The sequence below is a fragment of the Rhincodon typus genome, chromosome 5 (genome assembly GCF_021869965.1).
Source record: "Rhincodon typus isolate 14 chromosome 5, sRhiTyp1.1, whole genome shotgun sequence".
NCBI classification, from domain to species: domain Eukaryota; kingdom Metazoa; phylum Chordata; class Chondrichthyes; order Orectolobiformes; family Rhincodontidae; genus Rhincodon; species Rhincodon typus.
This window is the reverse complement of record NC_063336.1, coordinates 56,281,827-56,302,682: the sequence shown is the minus strand read 5'-3', so window position 1 is coordinate 56,302,682 and position 20,856 is coordinate 56,281,827. Positions and strand designations below refer to the sequence as shown.

Sequence of the window (20,856 nt, the reverse complement as noted above, 5' to 3'; positions counted from 1 at the left end):
AGATACCAAGGACTGAAAACAGAAAGCCCAAGAGGAATGTAGAGTATACAATATGGGATCTTAAAAAGGCAATTAGGAAGGTAAAAATGCGGCATGAAAGAATAATAGCAGGTAAAATAAAGGAAGATCCTATGTATTTTTTCTGACAACATTAATGGTAAAAGCATAACTAGGGAAAGAGTAGGGCCGATTAAGGACTGCAATGGTGATTTGTGCATGGAGCCGGAGGCTTCTAAAAAGTTGGTAGGCTTCTAAATGAATACTTTGGGTCGGTGTTCAATAGTCAGAGGACCAATGTGGATATAGATATCAGGGAGAAGGACTGTAATGAACTTAAATTTGCCTGGATAGAGAGGAGGTTCTGGGTGGTCTAGTAGGCTTAAACGTAGGCTAAACCCCCTCCAAAGAACATAAGAACTAGGAGCAGGAGTAGGCCGTCCGGCCCTTCGAGCCTGCTCCGCCATTTAATAAGATCATGGCTGATCTTTTCGTGGACTCAGATCCACTTATCCGCGTTCTCACCGTATCCCTTAATTCCTTTATTGTTCAAAAAATTATCTACCTTATCTTTAAAAACATTTACTGAAGTAGCGTCAACTACTTCACTGGGCAAGGAATTCCATTGATTAACAACCCTCTGGGTGAAGAAGTTCCTTCTCAATTCACTCCTAAATCTGCTCCCTCTAATCTTGAGGCTATGCCCTCTTGTCCTAGCTTCACCTGCCAGTGGAAACATCCTCTCTACTTCTATCTTTTCTATTCCCTTCATAATTTTATATGTTTCTATAAGATCCCCCCACAATCTTCTGAATTCCAATGAATATAATCCCAATCTACTCAGTCTCTCCTCATAAGCCAACCCCCTCCGGTGCCAGTACATCCTTTCTCAAGTAAGGAGACCAAAACTGCGCACAGTACTCCAGATGTGGCCTCACCAGCACCTTGTACAGCTGCAACATAACCTCTCTGCTTTTAATCTCAATCCCTTTAGCAATGAAGGACAAAATTCCATTTGCCTTCCTAAATACTTGTTGTACCTGCAGACCTACCTTCTGTGATTCATGCACAAGGACAGCCAGGTCCCTCTGCGTAGCAGCATGCTGCAACTCTTTACCATTCAAGTAATAATCCTTTTTACTATTACTCCTACCAAAATGTATGACTTCACATTTATTTACATTGTATTCCATCTGCCAGACTTTTGCCCACTTACTCAATGTATCTATGTTCCTCTGCAAAGTTTCACAGTCCTCTGCACACTTTGCTCTGCCACTCATCTTAGTGTCATCTGCAAACTTTGACACCCTACACGTGGTCCCCAACTCCAAATCATCTATATAAATTGTAAATAATTGCGGTCCCAACACCGATCCCTGAGGCACACCGCTAGTCACTGACTGCCAGCTAGAATAGCACTCATTTATCCCCACTCTTTGCTTCCTGTTAGTCGAAGCTAGATGAAATGTATCCCAGACTGTTGAGTGAGGCAAGGAATGAAATAGAATGGGCACTTGCAATTATTTTCAATACTTCCCTGTCCACAGGAAAGGTCCCAGATGACTGGAGAACAGGCAATGTGGTATTGTTCTTCAAGAAGAGAGTAAGGGATAAACCAGGAAACTACAGGCCTATCAGTCTAACCTCAGTGGTAGAGAAATATTGGAAGCACTTTCGAGGGACAGAATTAATCTGCACTTGGAGAAGGAGGGATTACTCCAGAACAGTCAGCATTGTTTCGTTAAGGGATGGCCATGTCTGACCAACTTGATTGAATTTTTCAAAGAGGTGACCAGGTGTATCAATGAGGTCAACACATTTGATGGAATCTACTTAGACTTTCATCAAGGCTTCTGATAATGTACCACATGAGAAACTGACAGCAAAGGTAAGAACCCATGGAATCCAAGGAAATTTGGTAAACTGGATCCAGAATTGGCTGAGTGTCAGGAAGCAGAGGATGATGGTTGAGGGGTGTTTGTGACTGGAAGACTGTGCCCAGTGGCGTTCCACAGGGATCAGTGTTAGGGCCCTTACTTTTGTGGTAAAATTGAACAATTTAGACTTGAATGTCAGAGGGTTGATCAGTAAGTTTTTGGAAGATATGAAAATTGGTGGTATGATAAATAGTAAGAAGGGTAGCTTTGGATTGCTGGAGAATAGAGACAGGTTGATCAGATGGCCTGATTGGTGGCAAATGGAATTCATTTTGGATAAGTGCGAGGTGATGCATTTGGGCAGGACAAATAAGTCAAGGGAATTCAAGATGGATAGTCGGACTGTGAGAAGCTCCAAGGATCAGAGGATTTCTTGGCATGCACCAATCCCTTAAGTTTGTGGGGCAGGTAGATAAAGTGGTTAAGATGGTATATGGGATACTCACCTTTATTAGCCAGGGCATGGAGTTTAGGAGCAGGGAGGTTATGCTGGAACTGAATGGAACATCGGCTAGGCCACAGCTAGAGTATTGTCTGCAGTTCTGGAATCCACAGAATAGAAGGGATGCGATTGCACTGAAGAGGGTGCAGAGGATATTTACCAGGATGTTGCCAAGCCTGGAGAGTTTTAGTCTTGTAAAGAAATTAGACAGATTGGGGTTGTTCTCCTTGGAGCAGAGGAGGCTGAGGGAGGACATGATTGAGATGTGTAACATTATGAAAGACCTTGATGTGGTAGACAATAAGGAACTTTTTGGGGAGATCAATGAGCAGGGGCATAGATTTACGGTAAGAGGCAGGAAGTTTAGTGGGGATGTGAGGAAAAGTATTTTCATGCAGATGGTGGTGGCAATGTGGAACTCACTGCCTGTAAGGATGGAAGAGACAGAAATTTCTTTACATTTAAGAAGTATGTAGTTGCGCATTTGTGTTGCTAAGGTATGCAAGGCTATGAACCAACTGCTGGAAAATGTGATTAGAATAGTTAGATGGTTGTTTTTGGCTGGGCTGAAGGGCCTTTTTCTAGATTGTATATTTCTATGACTGTATAACCTTGGAAAGAGAGCAAAATAATTCATTGAAATTTCTTACCAATATTCCGCTGGACTGAAATTAAAGGTAACTGCGTGATGGTGAACACTTGAAGTTCAGATGTATCTCACTTGACACCCAGGCCTTAAAGTGATGGTGCTCAAAGCTAATGGCCAATAAATGAGGTCGCTCAGAAATTTCAAAGTAAGTTTGGGAATTTAAATTAATAGATCAACATAAATATGTCAGTTTGAATGAGATTTTGAAGTGTCTCTCATAAGATTGTCTACTCAACACTACTAAGAACTTTGTAAATTAGACATAGCATCTGCCATTGTTTTAGTCTTGATTTTCAGGTGAGATATCTCAATGTTTTGTTGATCTGCATGTTTCATGGGATATATTTATTTGTAATGATGGAATAAAGCTAACCTGTTCAGAGATATTATTACACACCTCTGGAGCAGAGTGGAACTTGAACCTTCTCCTAGCTCAGAGCCTTTTGTGTAGTGAGTTGACTTTATTTACTTATAATCCAGGGGAATGTTGCTAAGTAATTGGTTGGCTAGAAGTACAAGTCTTCAAACAATTGTTGCGTTTCAAATTAATCATTATCAAATTTCTACAATGTAACTGCACGCTTTGAGAAAAATCAGACAACAGTTATATTGTGCCGATACACTAATGTTAATTTACTGTAGTATAAAAGGGATACCATTTATAGGACAGGTAATTTGTTATTGTTAATCTGAAGTTGAAACCCGTGGAATTGAGGGTAAATTGTTGACGTGGCTGAGTTATTGGTTGAGTGGCAGGTGACAGAAAGTAGGGATAATGAGTAGGTACTCAAATTGGCAGGTTGTGATCAGTGGTGTCCCACAGGGATCTGTGTTCGAGTTTCAAGTATTCACATTATTTATTGATGACTTGGATAATGGCAAAAAAGGTCATGTATCTGAACTTGCTGATGAAACAAAGTTAGGTGGCATTGTAGACAGTGTAGATGATAGCATAAAATTACAAAGGGACCAGGTGAATGGGCAAAACTGTGCCAGATGGATTGCAATGTAAGCAAGAATGAGTTCATCTATTTTGGACCGAAAAAGGATAGATCATGGCACTTTCTAGATGATATGAAGTTAAATACAGTAGATGTCCAAAAAGTTCAGGATTCATAGATCTGTAAAATGCTACGAACAGGTGCAGAAAATAATCAAGAAGACTAATGGAATACTGGCCTTTCCATCTAGAAGACTCAAGTACAAGGGTGGAGATGCTGCAGTTACACAAAATGCTGGTTAGACCCTGCTTAGAGAAATCTCTACTTGGAATACTGTGAGCAGACCTGGGCACCAGACCTTACGAATATATTGGCCTTAGAGGGAGTACAACAAAAGTTTACAAGAACTCTGCTGGTCGTCAGAGGTTAAGATGTGGGGAGAGAATATACAAATTAGGCCTGTTTTCTATAGAATTTTGAAGGTTAAGGGGTGTTCCAATCAAAGTCTTTAAGATATTAACAGAAAGAGACAGGGTGGATAAAGATTAGTGACTTCCACTGGTTAGGGATTCTAGAACTAGGGAACATAGTCTGAGAATTAGAGCTAGACTGTTCAGGAGTGAGGTTAGGTTCTGTACTTACATGATGGTAGATATTTGGGACTCTCTTCCACAAACGGCAGTGGATGCTGTTGTTCGTTTTAAACCTGGGATCGATAATTTTCTGTTAAGCAAAGGTATTAAGGGATATGGACCAAAGGCAAGAATGTGGAGTTAGGCCACACCTCAGTCAAGATCTTATTGAATGGTGGAACAGGGTCAATGGACTGAATGCTTACTCCTTTCTTATGTTACTACAAATAATTGCAGGTCTTTGAGAACAATCTTAGCTGTCTCTGCACTTCTCACCTCCCCCAGCAATGCATTCTCCCTTTTACTGAAAGTCCCAAGCTGTAACTTGGCATCATCTGGGGCAGACAGACAGAGTTTATTAACTCACCAATTCAGAAATCATTACCAATATTCACCATTTCGTAAAATCACATGCTGGACAATTTTAAGAGGCATTCTGGGAAGGATTTACAGTGACTCCATTTTGAATTATGCTGATCATCATGTAGGTTGTAGACACATGCCCATATAAGATGAGTAAAGAGAATCAGAAGATTAAGTTCAAATTGCTTGTGGGGCCTGGGAGGTCTTTGATTCTTCTTTTTAATTCAAGAATGGAGTGCAACGAATTGACCAAAATAAATACAAGCAGTAAAATGACAGTGAAAATATTTTAATAATAATCCAAAAATAATAGACATATGGAATAAAATATAAAGAAATTATCCAAATATGTACAGCAATTCATTGATTAATTTTAATGTTACCCCTCCACCCCAAATGTGAACATTACTATAGTATAAGACAGCAGCTATTAATAATATGAGATGATATAACAGGAAATCAAATCAGGTCATGTGATACTCAGCATCTGGAAGGGCTTGCTCCAGCACAGTCATACAAAGGTCTCTCCTAGCTCTGTATGTACTGTATACAGTCCAAAGAACACTTCTGGTTATCAACACCTGCTCCATGGCCATCTCTACGCACATCTGTCACTGTTATTTTCTCAAAAATTAGTGTGAAGAAAATGGTAAATAGTTGTTTATGTATGAACATTAAAGCCTTCTTTGCACTTGCATGAAAACTTTGTTTTGATATCATAAATTTCTTTGTTAGTATCCAAAGTTTGAAGCAGGTTTAATTATAGGAATGACTGTAAAGAACAAAAATAATTCCGAAGATATTCAGTAAAGGTAATATTTGGTATTTTTATAAAGGGATCTAACATTACCCGTAAACTTAAGACCTGCCTGTAAAGAGAATGAAAAACTCCTAAAGGTGTTAATTCCAGCTGAATGTCATTATTTTAAGTCCAGAGTAGCACTGCCACTTTCATACTGAAAGCTTTAGTACTTGAAGATTAGATATTGCAACATTATGCTCAAAATGAGCTAGTTAGAATGAACACATTTAAAGATTATAATCTGAATAATAATCTTCATTGCTTGATGGATTAACTAACCTAATAGGATTCTAGCTTTAAGCAGTATTTTTTTTTCTCATCACTAAGAGCTGAATCGATGCAGATTAAGTCTGATGAAATGTTGTAGATCTGAAACTTTAATTCAGTTTATTTCTAGAAGTGCTGCCTGAGATCCTGATTTGCTGTTGTTGTAATTTCAGTTTTCTTGCATCCATAATATTTTGCTTTTGTTTTCTTTGATCCTGTTTTCTGTTTTTACTCTGCTTGCTATCCATTCCGCTTCTTGTGAAATAACTGTCGGTTGTCTGTTCCATCCAATACTGTAGCTTTGATGCTTCAAAGTTAATGGTGATCCTAACAACTTGTATTCAGTGCAGGGAATATTAGAATGCTAATTAGCTGGCTGCCACAACTAATTAGTTCCTACGGTGTCATTTACACAGTAAAAGCAAATTTCAACCCGAGTGTTTTCCACTTACCAAGAGCAGCATTGATTGCTTTCAAAAGATCATTAGCAGTCATTTGTCACCAGAAGTGTGACATGGTTTGCAATTGCTGCTAAATATGTAGAACAAAAGTATAAATATCAACTTCGAACAGCCTTAACTAAAATATTAAAAAGTTTTATGCTGTGATTTTAAGTTTTTGTGCAAAATGTTAGTTGATGAAGCGGAATAAGTAAATCGATTTATGTTAATTTTAGATAACATAGTGACATTATGTTGGTCCCAGCATTACAGTTAATGGCTGTTCCATATAAATCAGATTTGTAGCTTCGGAGCTTGTTTAACACCTGGTACCTGAAAATAAGAGTTAGTGAAGTTTGGAAGGCTGGTTAGTTCTGTGACTGAAAGTTATCTGAAATTTTACAATTTCTTTGTGGATTTGAACTTTTCAGTGGTTCTGACCCTAAAGCAGATAATGCCTGGATTTCTTTAATCTTGGGAAGAATTTTGGGAATTCTAGAAGAATTTTGCTTCTCTTTTCACATTGCAGTTAAAACTATTAGGCATTTACGTATTCAACTGATTATGTTCTCAAAATGTGAAGGGATATGTGTGTGGTAATTTCGAACATAATGTGGAGGTGCCAGCATTGGACTGGGGTGGACAAGGTCAGAAGTCACATGACACCAGATTTACTTTAAATCATAAACTTTCGTAGCATAGCCCCTTCGTCAGGTGAAGTGAGAGAGAAGCTCACAGAACACAGAATTTATGGGCAGGGAGAGATGAAGAGCAGAGAGATCAAAGGATCATACAAATGGGTGGAGTGTCAAATAATAAGCCTCTGCGGGTGATCTGAAGTGTTGGATGGTGTGAGTAAAGTGTCAACAGCTGAATAATAGGAGAAGGAATGGGCTATAATCTGATTAAATGAGGTAGAGAGATAATTACAAAAAAATGAAAATAAAGTGGTAATGGAGACAAGCTAAATTACTGGAATAACATGATAGGTATAAGAGTCGCATGCCGAGGGTCTAACCAAAGTAATAAATAATCCAAAACTGTGCAAACTAATTAAGGTAGAGAGATCAAAACAATTTATCCAGGTGATGATGACAAAACAGGACAGTAAGGAAGATTTTACAGATGCAGAACAGTGTGGTGGGGTCACATGTAACGTGACATGAACCCAAGATCACGATTGAGGCCATTTTCATGGGTACGGAACTTGGCTATCAGTCTCTGCTCAGTGATTCTGTGTTGTTGTGTATCTTGAAAGCCAGTTTGGAACACGCTTCCCCAAAGATCAGAGGCTGAATGTCCTTGACCGCTGGGGTGTTCCCTGACTGTGAAGGAATGTTCCTGTCTGGCGATTGTTGCACAGTGTCCATTCACCCGCTATTGAAGCATCTGCAAGGTCTTCCCAATATACCATGCCTGGGGGCATCCTTGCCTGCAACATATGAGATAGACAACATTGGCCGAGTCACGTAAGTTTCTGCCGTGTACATGGTGGGTGGTGTTCCCATGAGTGATGGTAGTGCCCATGTTGATGATCTGGCCTGTTTTGCAGCGGTTGCCGTGGCAGGGCTGTGTAGTTTAGGGGTCGATGTTGTCCTGAAAGCTGGGTAGTTTGCTGTGAATGGTGGTCTGTTTAAGGTTTGGCGTTTGTTTGAAGGTGAGAATTGGAGGCGTAGGGATGATCTTGGCGAAAAGCTCATCGTCATCGATGACTGATATGTTGAAAGCTGCGAAGAATATGGCGTAGCCTCTTCGCTTTAGGGAAGTACTGGACAACAAAGGATACTCTGTCGGTCGTTTCCTGTGTCTGAGGAGATTGTTGCGATTTTTCACTGTGGCATGTTGGAACTGGCAATCGATGAGTTCAACATTGTATCCCATTCTTCAAAATCTTTAGGTGTCCGTCATGTTCCTCCTCATCTGAGCAGATCCTTGGAAGACAGACACACCTGTTGGATTATAAACTGGTGTCATGTGATTTCTGAATTTGAATCATAGTAGTGAATTTTCTATTAAATTGCTCTGCAGCTGCTAATAGTAATAAAGGCTTACTGTGTTTTGAAAACTATGAAATAAATTGGTCTCTCAGATTGTTAAATCATAGTTCTGCCCATCTTGGAAGTAACAGAAGAAATTTGTTGACTCAAGAACAAATGATGGAACATGAGGGAATTTGTGATGTCTTTTAAAATATTTGCTGCAGAGCATTGGGACATTGACATATGTTAGTCCAGTATTTTATGAATATAAATGCTGTTTCATGCATTGACAATTTGCATAATTTGTTAATGCATACAGAAACATTTCTACTTGGCTCCTCTACAGTACAACCACAAAATCCATCCTGATATTGATATCTGGCAGATGTGTTAAAAACTGATGATCACAGCCTTTTTTTTCCCACTTTAAATAGAAAATGGAGTGATGAAGTATACTTAGTACTCAGTGGAAATATTTGATTTATTCTAAACTGAATTTGTAAACATATTCCACATTCGTTCACGAATTCTAAACTTTAATATAGGTACTCATGTCCATTTTGTACAATTTTTATCCAAGGAAATAATTAACCTACAAACACAAAGCAAAACATTCTTAGGCTCGTTTCTAGAAAATATGTTAAAAAGGACAGCTATCATATCTTTAACTTTTCAAAATGCAGGAATGGATAAATGACACCAGATGACAGCATTCACCAGTAAAATAAAAACAGCGATAGCTTGTGCCTTTTAATTCTGTAAAACTACCCTAGCTGCGTCAGAGACTGTAATCTCACAAAACTTGACTCTGAGATAAAGAAAAATTAGGGAGCAGTTCAGGAAATAAATTGCAGTGATTTGAATGACGAGAAGCTTGGCCACCAATGATGCTAAGTAAGTGGTGAATGCATAACAAGCAAGAGTTGGAGGAATGCAAAGATCTCAGAGAATTGTAAGGTTGAAATTGGCTCTATTGATGGGGCCTTACAGGAATTTGAACTGTCATAAGGTCAGAAGTGGGGTTGTTTGTAATGGATTGCGCAATGGTCAGCACCATCCACGACTCAAATACTGAAGCAGTCCACGTTCAAATGCAACAAGATCTGGACATCATCCAGGCTTGGGCTGACAAATAGCAAGTGACATTCGCGCCACACAAATACCATGCAATGATCAACACCAATAAGAGACAATCTACCACCGCCGCTTGACATTCAATGGTGTTGCCGTTATTGAATCCCCCACTATCAACATCCTGGGTGTTACCATTGACCAGAGACTCAACTGGATTCACCACATAAACACTGTGGTTACACGAGCAGGTCAGAGGCTAGGAATACTGTAGCCAGTAAGACGCTTCCTGACTCCCCAAAGCCTGTCCACCATCTACAAAGCACAAGTCAGTTGTGTGATGGAATACTCCCCACTTACCTGGATGAGTGCAGCTCCACTAACAATCAAGAAGCTTGGCACCATCCAAGACAAAGCAGCCCACTAGACTGGCACCACATCCACTCCCTGTACCATGGATGTTGAGTAGCAGCAGTGTATATTACCTACAAGATGTACTGCAGAAATTCACCAAAGATCCTCAGACAGCACCTTCCAAACCCACGACCACTTCCGCCTCGAAGTACAAGGGCAGCATTTATATGGTAACGCCACCACTTTCAAGTTCCCCTCCAAGCCATTCACCATCCTGACTTGGAAATATATTGCTGTTTCTTCACTGTCACTGGGTCAAAATCCTTGAATTCTCTTCCTAATGGCATTGAGAGTCAACCTACAGCAGGAGGACTGCAGCAGTTCAAGAAGGTAGCTCACCACCACCACCTCTAGGGCAACTACGGATTGGCAATAAACGCTGGCCAGCCAGCTACGCCTGCATCCCAGACATGAATATACAAAAAAAATTTAAAATTGAAACTTGCTGAACTCGGAGCCAGTGTATGTCAGTGCGCACAACTATTATTGGTGAACATGACTGGTGCATATTAGAATATTTGTCATGGAGTTTTGGATGAACTCAAATTTACAGAGGGTGCAAGATGAGAGACCAGCCAGAACACTTTGAATAGTAGTCTGTAAGTAACTTTGCAAATGAATTGAGGCTGGGTTGGAGATGACTGATATTGCAGAGATATGATTGGGCATTCTTTGTGATGGTGATACTAAGGGGTGAGAATTTAAGCTCAGGGCCAAAATGATGCCATGGTCCAGAATGATTGGATTCAGTATTAGACAGTGGTCATGTGGAACTGGTTGCTAGGGAATGAATGAAATCCATGGCCACTTGCCACTGATTTCATCAGAAAATAAAATCCATTGAGATTTAATTGGGGTTAAAGTTGAACTGTAACACTTAAGATATAACCTTTCGGCAGAGCTAATTTCTATTGTTGATCTTTCCTATGATCACACTGTCACACTCACATCATATGGTTATGACTCTGATTATTAAAGTCCATTATTCCACGAGCTGTACCAAAAGTATCAACGTTTTATTTAAATTACCAAACTTGTCAAATTGTTTCTATTTGTTACTGTTATTCAGACTTTTTCCAATAACCTCAAAAATAACTCATTTATTATATTATAATGTTCCTACTATAAATGACAAAGCTGGCTATCAAATAAATTACAATGCAAAATTAAATTGAATCCCCTTAATCCACATCTGATTAATCACAAAGCAGACAAAAAAGAACTCAGCAAAGATACTTTGAGTATTCTTTTTAAAGGACAATGGGGATAAACACCCCAGTGGACACTTAAAAATGGAAGTCTGTTAAGTGTCCAGTCGATGTTTGTTGTTGCCCAAACAAAGAGTACTCAAACCTTTTTATCCAGTTATTCTTCCCTTGTGTGACAGACGAAGGGCAGGGAATTAACTCAGACTTTAATTAAACAAACCCTTTTTATATATTAACTGTAGAGTCAAAATACATACATTCATTGCGACATTTACTTCTTACTTCATCTAATTTAACTTCAGCTTTAATTCACTTGATTTAACTTCACTTTGCCTTACTTTACTCAACCCATATTTAACCCTAACTCTTACTTTAAATTTATAAGTTTGGCATGAATCAAATACTACCCTGATTCAAGTGAAGTGGCCAACTTTGTTCTCTATGTAGGTCACAATTCATGGTTCTTTGCCTTCTCTGAAAGTAACTTCAGGGCAACAAACTTCTCAAATGTGGTCAGGAAGGCTTACGAAAAAAATTCTTTATCTGAAAATGCACGCCATTACCAATGAATTGATCAAATCCTGATCAAATTTTTTTGATTCCAGCCAATGAAGCCAAGTGGTTTTAAGAAAAACTCCCAAATGTTCATACTAAGTTATAAACAGCATATACCATGCTTCGTTTAAAGTTATATGGTGCCATTGTGTCAAGAGACACCACAATACTTGCTTCATTCAGTCAACACAGGAAACTGCAGGTCACAACATGTTCTCATTGCAGTTTAACTGAGGTCAGAGTTTGAACTAGCTTGACCAAAATTCCCAGATGCTTGATTGTAGCTCTTAAACAGTTCAGTAGTTATTTCTGCTGCTGGCCACCTGACCGCCCTGTCATCAAGATCGTGACGTTGAAAGTTGTAGAATCAGTGAGATCTTTGGATAAAATTTTATGTTCAAATGATGGTCCATTATAAACACCGGGCAGGAATCTTTTACCTGAAAATCTCAGAAACAACTGGTTTTAGATAAAGGATTTTTGTTTCCCAAAGAGCTGACCACTGTGTCTACAGGTCGGACTGAAGGAAAGGTTTTTTGTGCCCCAAAGGGCATGAAATCAGTTTGTCCATTTGGAACCACTTTTTAGGTTTTCATACGTATGATAATGGATATCCAACCTGCCATAGCTTTAGCTTTCAGAATATAAGTGGAAGTTAAAGACACTGATACCTGGGGCTTTTTCAGGTTCCTAGAATATACTTAATATTGAGAGAGATCTGTACAGCAGTTCCTACTATAAGTGTTCTTTTTTCACTTCTTCAGAAGAGAGAGAACTTTTTTTGCTGCCGGTTTCTGGAAGCTTGTTTAGTCTGCCCAGCAATTATTAGGCCATAAAATCCTTCTCTCGTTTTTCCTGAAAGCCTTACATGAATTTTTGTTGGCAGTAAATTGTTTGCAGTTGTTAGAAATGAATCAAAGCTTTTAGGGTACTTTAGCAGAGACCAGACTCAGGTCAGAGGCAAGTTATAATTTCCCTCCTGGAAAAGAGCATTTCAGGTAATAGGTTACCTCAGCAGCCATTTAGTTTGTGTAACTGGCAGACCAGAAGAACTAGAAACCTGCAGAAAACTGTGAAAGCATAAGCTCTCCTTTTTCTGGGTTGTTGTGTATGAAGGATTCCACAGTTAACAAGTATGAAACTAGGGAGGCAAAAGCAAAAATTACTGGAGAAACTCAGCAGGTGTGGCAGCATCTGTGGAGAGAAAGCAGAGTTGACATCTTGAGTCCAGTGATCCCCCCCTTCAGAACTGGTAGTAGCTAGGAAAAGGTGGTATATAAGCTAAGAAATGAGAAACTGGGGAGAATCAGTTAAGTAGAACCTGAATTCCTAGAATGATTAGCATTGGGAAACTGGTTGAAACTCCATGTTATTATATTTTACAAGAGCTTTCTAACTGTCACAGAGTCATAGAGGTATACAGCATGGAAACAGACCCTTCGGTTCAACTTGTCCATTCCGACCAGATATCCTAAATTAATCTAGTCCTCTTTGCCAGCATTTGGCCCACATCCCTCTAAACCCATGCTATTTGTATACCGATCAAGATATCTTTAAATGTTGAAATTGCGCCGGCCTCCACCACTTCCTCTGGTAGCTCATTCCATACATGCACCACCCTCTGCATGAAAAATTTGCAGCCTCTCACGTCCCTTTTAAATCTTTCCCCTCTCCCCTTAGACCTATGCCCTCTAATTTTGGACTCCCACACCCCGGGCCAAAGACCTTGTCTATTCACCCTATCCATGCCCCTCCTGATTTTATAAACCTCTATGAGGTCACCTCTCAGCCTCTGATGCTACAGGGAAAATAGCCCCAGCCTATCCAGCCTCTCTCTATAACTCAAACCATGGAACCCTGGCAACATCCTTGTAAATCTTTTCTGAACCCTTTTCAAGTGTCACATCATCCTTCCTGTAGCAGGGAGACCAGAATTGAATGCAGTATTCCAAAAGTGGCCTAACCAGCAACATGACCTCCCAACTCCTCTACTCAATGCACTGACCATTAAAGACAAGCATACCAAACACCACCTTCACTATCCTGTCTACGTGGCATTCCACTTTCAAGGAACTATGAACCTGCATGCCAAGGTCGCTTTGTTCAACAACACTCCCCAGAGCCTTACCATTAAGTGTATAAGTCCTGCCCTGATTTCCCTTTCCAAAATGCAACGCCTCACATTTATCTAAATTAAACTCCATCTGCCACTCCTTAGCCCAAGCTGATCAAGATCCTGTTGTATTCTGAGGTAACCGTTTTTGCTGTCCACTACAACTCCAATTTTGTTGTCACCTGCAGATTTACTAACCATACCTCGTATGTTTACATACGAAAAGCAGTGGTCGCAGCACCGATCTGCTTTGGATTTCGATCGATATTTGTAAATTGACAGCTTGGTTTTTATTTATTTCTTATTTCATGTAATAATCTTCTGTTGATAAAGAAACTCCGCGACCTTGTGTGACTGTGTCTCAGTGACTGACTGCCACATTATCTAAAATGAAATGCAAGTGATCTGTCAAGCTGGGTTTCATTCTGCGATCTGACTTGTCCAATAGTACAATCAGCTGGGAATCAGAATGTTTATTTGAGCCATACTTTCAAACCTGCTCTTCTGCTCTTTATGCTGAGTTCATATTCTCTGGTTCTCTTTCCATTTCAATTATTTTGTACCTTCTAGTTTTCCACTTGTCATAAGTACTGAAAGCGCACTTTTTGACTGTTCTTCAACTCTTTTCCATTTTGTCTGTTTACAAACTGTTACTATTCAGTTTTCCATCTGAATGCTTCCCCCTTTCTTGAGTTTAAATTCCTGGTGTTCACTTTTTTTTTACTTTTTTCTTGTAGAAATTGGTGCCAGTGTCCTCTTTCCTGCATATCTTCTCATAGAATCATAGAATTAATAGTTTTGGTGAAATCATGGTTACAGTACAGGAGGCTATTCAGTTTGTCTCATGTGTACTGTTCCTCTGAAGGAGCAAAACAGCTAGTGCTACTTCCTCCTGCCTTTTGCCTGTCGCCCTGCATTTTGTTTTTAATTTTCAAGTTAATTATCTAATTCTCATTTAGAATAATCAATGAACCCCAACTTCACCTTACACTCAGGCAATATATTCCAGGTCCTAGCCACACTCTATGTAAAGAGGCTTCATTGCTCAGGTTGTCAGTGCTTACTTTGCTAATTACCTTGAATCTGTACCGGCTGTTTTTTGAGTTTTCTACTACCGGAAAAGTTTCTCAGTATTTACTCTGTCCAGAATCCTCATGATTTTGAATAATTTATTCAAATCTCCTCTGAACCTTTCCTTCTCCAAGCAGCTCATTCCCAACTTCTCCAATCTTTGTATATAAAATTCCTCATCCCTGAAACTGTTGTTATAAATTCCTTCTGCATCCTCTCTAATGGCCCTGCATCTTTACTGAAGTGTAGTTCCCAGAACTGAACACAGTACCGCTTTTGTATTTTGTTGATAAAGCCCAAGACATGGTATGCTTTATTAAATGCTCTTTCAACCTGTGCTGTCAGTTTAAACAATTGTGAACACTTACACCCAGGGCCTTCTGTTTCTGCACCTCCTTTAGAACCTACCAAAATGTCATCTGCCACTTGCCCACTATTCCACCAACCTGCCTATGTTGTTCTGAAGTTAAATATTTTTCGCATGGTTCATAATGCTTCCAACTTTCTTCTCATCTTTGAGTTTTCAAATTAATCCCCACCAATCTGTGGGGAATAATCCTTACTTCAACCGGAAAAAGCAATCATTTGCCATTACTATCTTGCCTATCATTCAAGCAGTTTTGTATATCGATTGCTACTGTCCTTTTATACCATGCTCACAGTAGTTAATTAGTTGTGTCTTGGAAGTCCATGTGCGCCATATCAACAGCGCCTCATCAACCCTCCATTGCTTCAAGGTAGAATTCAGGAAAGCTAATGAAACATAATTAGTTCATAACCAATTCACGCAAAGGATGCTATGCGTCCTCTAACATTTGAATTATTTTACCACATATCCAGACTGGTATTTTGGTACAGTTGCACGGTTCATATATTCTTTACCTAAATGAGGAGGTCTCTCCCTAGTGCAGTGTGTGTACCAATTTCCAGCAAGTTACATTGTTGGCTGCTTTCACATGTTTTTCTACATTCTATTTTGTGGCTTTCTTTTCTCTTGCCTTTTAATTGTCTAACAATTCTGTTGACAGTTTTTTTTCCTGTATTGAGTATGCTGCGTTTTCTTTCATGCGTCATGATGTGTTGTGTTTCATAGTCAGTATGTCTGTATACATTTTTAAAGATAAAGTCAAAATATCAACACTATCATGGCATGCGACCTATAATTATGAAGATCACAGACTTCATCTTAACCTGGATCATTTGAAGCATGAAGCATGTTGCTTAATGCTGCTATATGTAATTTAGTAGCTGGGATTTAGTCCCAGCACCTGTGTGTCTGTGAATGTAATGTTTGTCTATCTGAACCAACTGTAATAATTGTTCATTGGATTTTTCAATACTCTGATATCTATATCTAGTTTCTTATGTAATGTTCGACAACATGAGCATTGCCACTTCAGGTTAAAATACCTTGCTGGAGGCAAACTTGTATCAAATTATTTGTTTACTTTTTTTTCCCCTCATCTCAGATTGGGTGTGACCATACTCTGATTGATGAAATAATTATTTAATTCTGTCTTTGTGTCATTTACAGCACATCGTAGTTTTGTCAGTTAACATTAGTTACTGAATGTAACAAACATCTTGATTGCTACCTTTGGCAAATAAATCAAGTTTTCACTGTGTGAAAGCAAATTGTTTTCCGCTATTTACTTCATAAAGGTTGTTTTGGAAAAGCATGTTGTAAATAATAATCGATACCTGTTTTGTAGAAATGGATTTATGTACCAAAACAGTGAAATGTTTCCAAATCGTTGTTCACTGATAGTACAACTAACTAGAAATAAATGAGATCTACTTTAGTTATAAATTGGATCTAACAAAAAAGGAATTGCAGGTGTTTGTTGTCCAAACAGCCGATGAGACCGCAGCAATACAATAGTGTGCTATCAATCAAGGAATAGCTACTTCATAAATCAGGTCCTCAATCTGTCTAGGTAGTTGTTAAATTATATTTATCGTTCTTTAAGCACAATCTATGACCGATTAGAGTTGATAGCAGCATGGCGAACAGCCGGAAACATAGATAGCTCCCTATTAAAAGGATATGGAGTTCAAAGGAAGAAATAAAGTAAATCAAATGCTGGTGAAAGTGCCCACTTCAATTAGCGCTGTCAGTCTCGCACACAATATTCCTTGCCATTTTGGCATGCAGTGTGTCAAATGTTTTCCATGGATGGCTGGAGAGAAAATTGGGCATTGTTTATCAAACACGCATCAACAGCTGCTTGCTTCTGCACCACACCAAAAATAGAAAAATACGTTTGCATTTCACAAGTTAAGAGCTTGATTTGAAAAGCAATCTATTAAAAAGAATTGTGATTATACCTAATTTTAGTTTTCAGAAGGCTTTCAAAATAGCATGTCAGATGCACAGCAGATGTGTGGCTCAAATTGAGTAACACTGACTGCTAAAAGCTGGCAGACCCTGTATTATTGAAAATGATCAGAGCGTTTTTCCTCCGTATTTGCTGCTGATTTTTGCAAGACTGAAATGCTGTAGTTAGTGCTGCTGTAACACCCACCTGATGATCTTGTGGATGCTTGCTATGACCATTCTGACAGCTGCATTTCCTTCAATACAACAGTTATTTTAAAATGCTTAAATAACTAAAGCTTTGGGATGTCCTGCAGTCATGTAGGGCACTAACTAAACGGAATGGAAGCACTTGCAAAGAAGTATCATAATGGACTCAAAATATTAAGCCTTCTTTTTCTCTCTCCACTGACCTGAGTTTCTCCAGCACTTTCTGATTTTGTTTCTGATTTCCAACATCTGCATTATTTTGCTTTTACTAACAAAATAGAGTTTTTTTTCTTGTTTCAGATACAATCTTGATAAGCCTGTCTGTTCGATATTCCTCAGAAACTGAACCAAATGTGTTAATGGGCTGTTCAAGTGCTGCACTATGGAGGTGCAAGCGTTCAGTTGAGATGTCTTATGCCATTAAGAAAGCAAATAGCAAACTAAGGGGGCTAATTGTTACACCAGAAGTGGTAACAATATGGAACTCAATACCACCAGAAATAGTTGCTGCATTTGGCATAGATGCATTTAAGAAAAGACTAGGTCAGCAAGTGATGCAGAAGGGAATAGAGGGTTGTGCTGATGGCTAATATAGGTGAAGAATGTCAAAAGATTCAAGTGATATCCCCCTTAGGTGAACATAAATGCTCCTTACAGTATCTGTGTGTCTTTGTCTGTGTTAGTTGCAAGAATTTTGTGTGCAGTGGCCGTGGTTAGTCAGATATTTTCACAAGTTTCACTGACTTTATACAGGCTTTCAACACATGTACAAAAGAAATTATATCTAATAAAAGCAGTAACTTTCAGCTGATCTGCTTTGATATACCAATTTCTGACCTTTGGCTGATGGGGCGCATTTCTCCTGTTGTCCTCTGTTGATTGAAGTTATCCTTTTTTTTGTGCCCTGGACCAGTAAGAGTCGATGCTTATTAACCTTTGCTAGCCACTATCCCTTGTGCAAGATCAGAGGATTCTGGAAGTTTAATTGGCTTGCTAACATAGGAACAGTACACGGTCAGTCTCAGATCGGCTAAATGGCGAGTGCCCAATTCCTAATTGGCTTCTTTAAAAGTGGCAGTCACCCAGCATCCAGTCATCTTTTTTTTAATAGAATCCCCACCATGTGGAAACAGGTCATTCAGCCCAAGAAGCCCACACCAACTCTCGAAAGAGCATCCCACCCAGACCCATCCCCCTACCCTGTAACTCTGCATTTCCAACGGCTGACTCACCTAAACTACACACCCCTGAACACTATGGATAATTTAGCATGGTCAATCCACCTAACTTGCATGTCTTTGGACTGTGGGAGGAAACCGGAGCACCCCGCAGAAACTCACACAGACACGTGGAGAACATACAAACTCCACACAGACAGTCGCCCAAGGCTAGAATCAAACCTGGGACCCTGGCGCTGTGAGGCAGCAGTGCTAATCACTGAGCCAACTCTCCTGATTTGTTCCTCAAAAATGTCAGTCATATTCCTTTTAGACAATTTAACCCTCTTAGTTTACTAACATCATAACCTTTGCTAAAATACAGTGGAACCAGTAGAGTAGTTTTTGTGTCTTAGAATAGAATGACCATTTAGCAATTTAGTATCATCCCAATTGATACATCCATGTGTTTTGGTGACTTCCAAAGCCTATCAATATGTGACTGCGCTGTAACTGTTTTTGCCTGGAACAAGTTAAAGATCAAAATAGCCTTACAAAATTAATATTCATATGCCTGTTACATTGTTGCAAAACCAAACCAATTTAAAACATGATTGTGTCCTTGACTAAAAAGCCTTCTTAACTTGAAGCATTATTCACATTTGTTAGCCTGTATAAGCTTACACCATTAAAATAGCCCTAAAACCACTCACTCATCACCTTATTTTTAACATGGGGCAGATGGCTATTTTGCCTGTAGACCGTATGTCACAACTAACCGTAATCAAAGAATGTAATTTAATTCCCTATTTGCTGAATCAAATCAAAACTATTGAAAAAATATCTCAATCCTACACAACCCCAAAGCATTAGTCTGGGCCTCTGAATTACCAGGCTAGTCATTGACGTTACCAGTTAGCACAACCCTCTTCGTGAAGTGTGGTTCCAAATCTGGATTAGGCAATGTTATAGTGAAGATCAGAAGAAGTAGAGGATCAGGAGGTGTTACACTACACTGAACTCTTAGCTCTTCAACTTGAACCAAAAATGAAAAATTCTGACAAGTTGTTTTTGTTGGCTTTGTAGATAGCCAATTTTGTATGGTGCAACTAATCCTGTCAGTATTTATGTAATAGTGATTTTGGCTTCCTAACAGCAGTGTCATATAATCAGTATTTCATCAATGGTATTCTGAACACATCAAAATATTTTAAATTGAAATGTACCGTTTAGTGTCAAAGTAAATCGAACTCTTGGATGGCACAAGTACCTTGCTGGAATTATAGAATACAATAGACTAGTAAGTTATTGTCACGTATATTTTTACCAAAAAAAATTGAGAAGTTTTATAAGTCACTAAACCATGGTGTCTACATTAATGACAGAAGTCATAAATAAGAAGAAAAATAAAGTAGAAGTTCATCACAGTTCAATTAAAGCCTCCTGGGTTCAGAGTCTACTGGAAAACGGTGCCAGAACAAGTCTGCTGGGGACTTTTCAATTGCAAATGTATTACAGAACAATCCAATGCTCATACAACGTTATGAATAATCAACGTTAATTCAATTTGAAACCAGCAACAAGCAAAAAGGCCTACTATACGATGATCAGGGACTGCCACTGGAACTCTTCGGTTCAAAGTAAATTTTAAAACATGAGAATATCTTAACAGAACTACATTTGGCAAATTATAAAGCAGGTGATTTACTGCAGTCTTTCTAAAATAAAAGCCACTCTTATTCTATCTGCATGTCATCAATTTAATAGATAAAGGCTAATTATTGAATATAAGCCCACAATGACCTAATACGTGTAATCATTGCTTAGTTTAATCAAAAGAACAGAAGTACAAGATTTTTTTTTGTTTCCTTAGCAATAGTTGCAGAGTTCAATCTGTATTGTGCATTAACCTGTGCAGAAACATAAAAATCACTGCCTCCGAAATGTCAGTCCTCACAAAGCAGTCAATTAACTGAAGGCTCCATGTCCAGAGTATCAGCCATGGCCCAGTGGTGTAGAGTTCTTCAGGTGGCATTTCTAGCCTAGAAGAGGACAGAGTACCTGAAACTGTGCTTTCTGATTTAAACAGCATTTAATTTTGATTTTAACATTACCAGCACAATTTGAACTCTGTTATATTGCCATGGGAACTCCAGGTCCAAGGATCACCAACTTCTCTGGTTAATCTTATACAGAGCTCATGATGACGAAGGGGCTACAATCATCAGCTACCTATTAAATTATTTTGAATGAACATATCCACAAGGAACAAAAGTAGACCACTCGGCCCA

The 20,856-nt window shown here is 39.0% G+C and overlaps 1 protein-coding gene across 1 annotated transcript in view; it reads left to right on the top strand.

Annotated features, from left to right (window-relative positions):
• man1a1 (mannosidase, alpha, class 1A, member 1) overlaps window positions 1-20,856 on the top strand; it is a 417,658-nt gene that overhangs the window by 265,628 nt on the left and 131,174 nt on the right. The window lies entirely within an intron of this gene.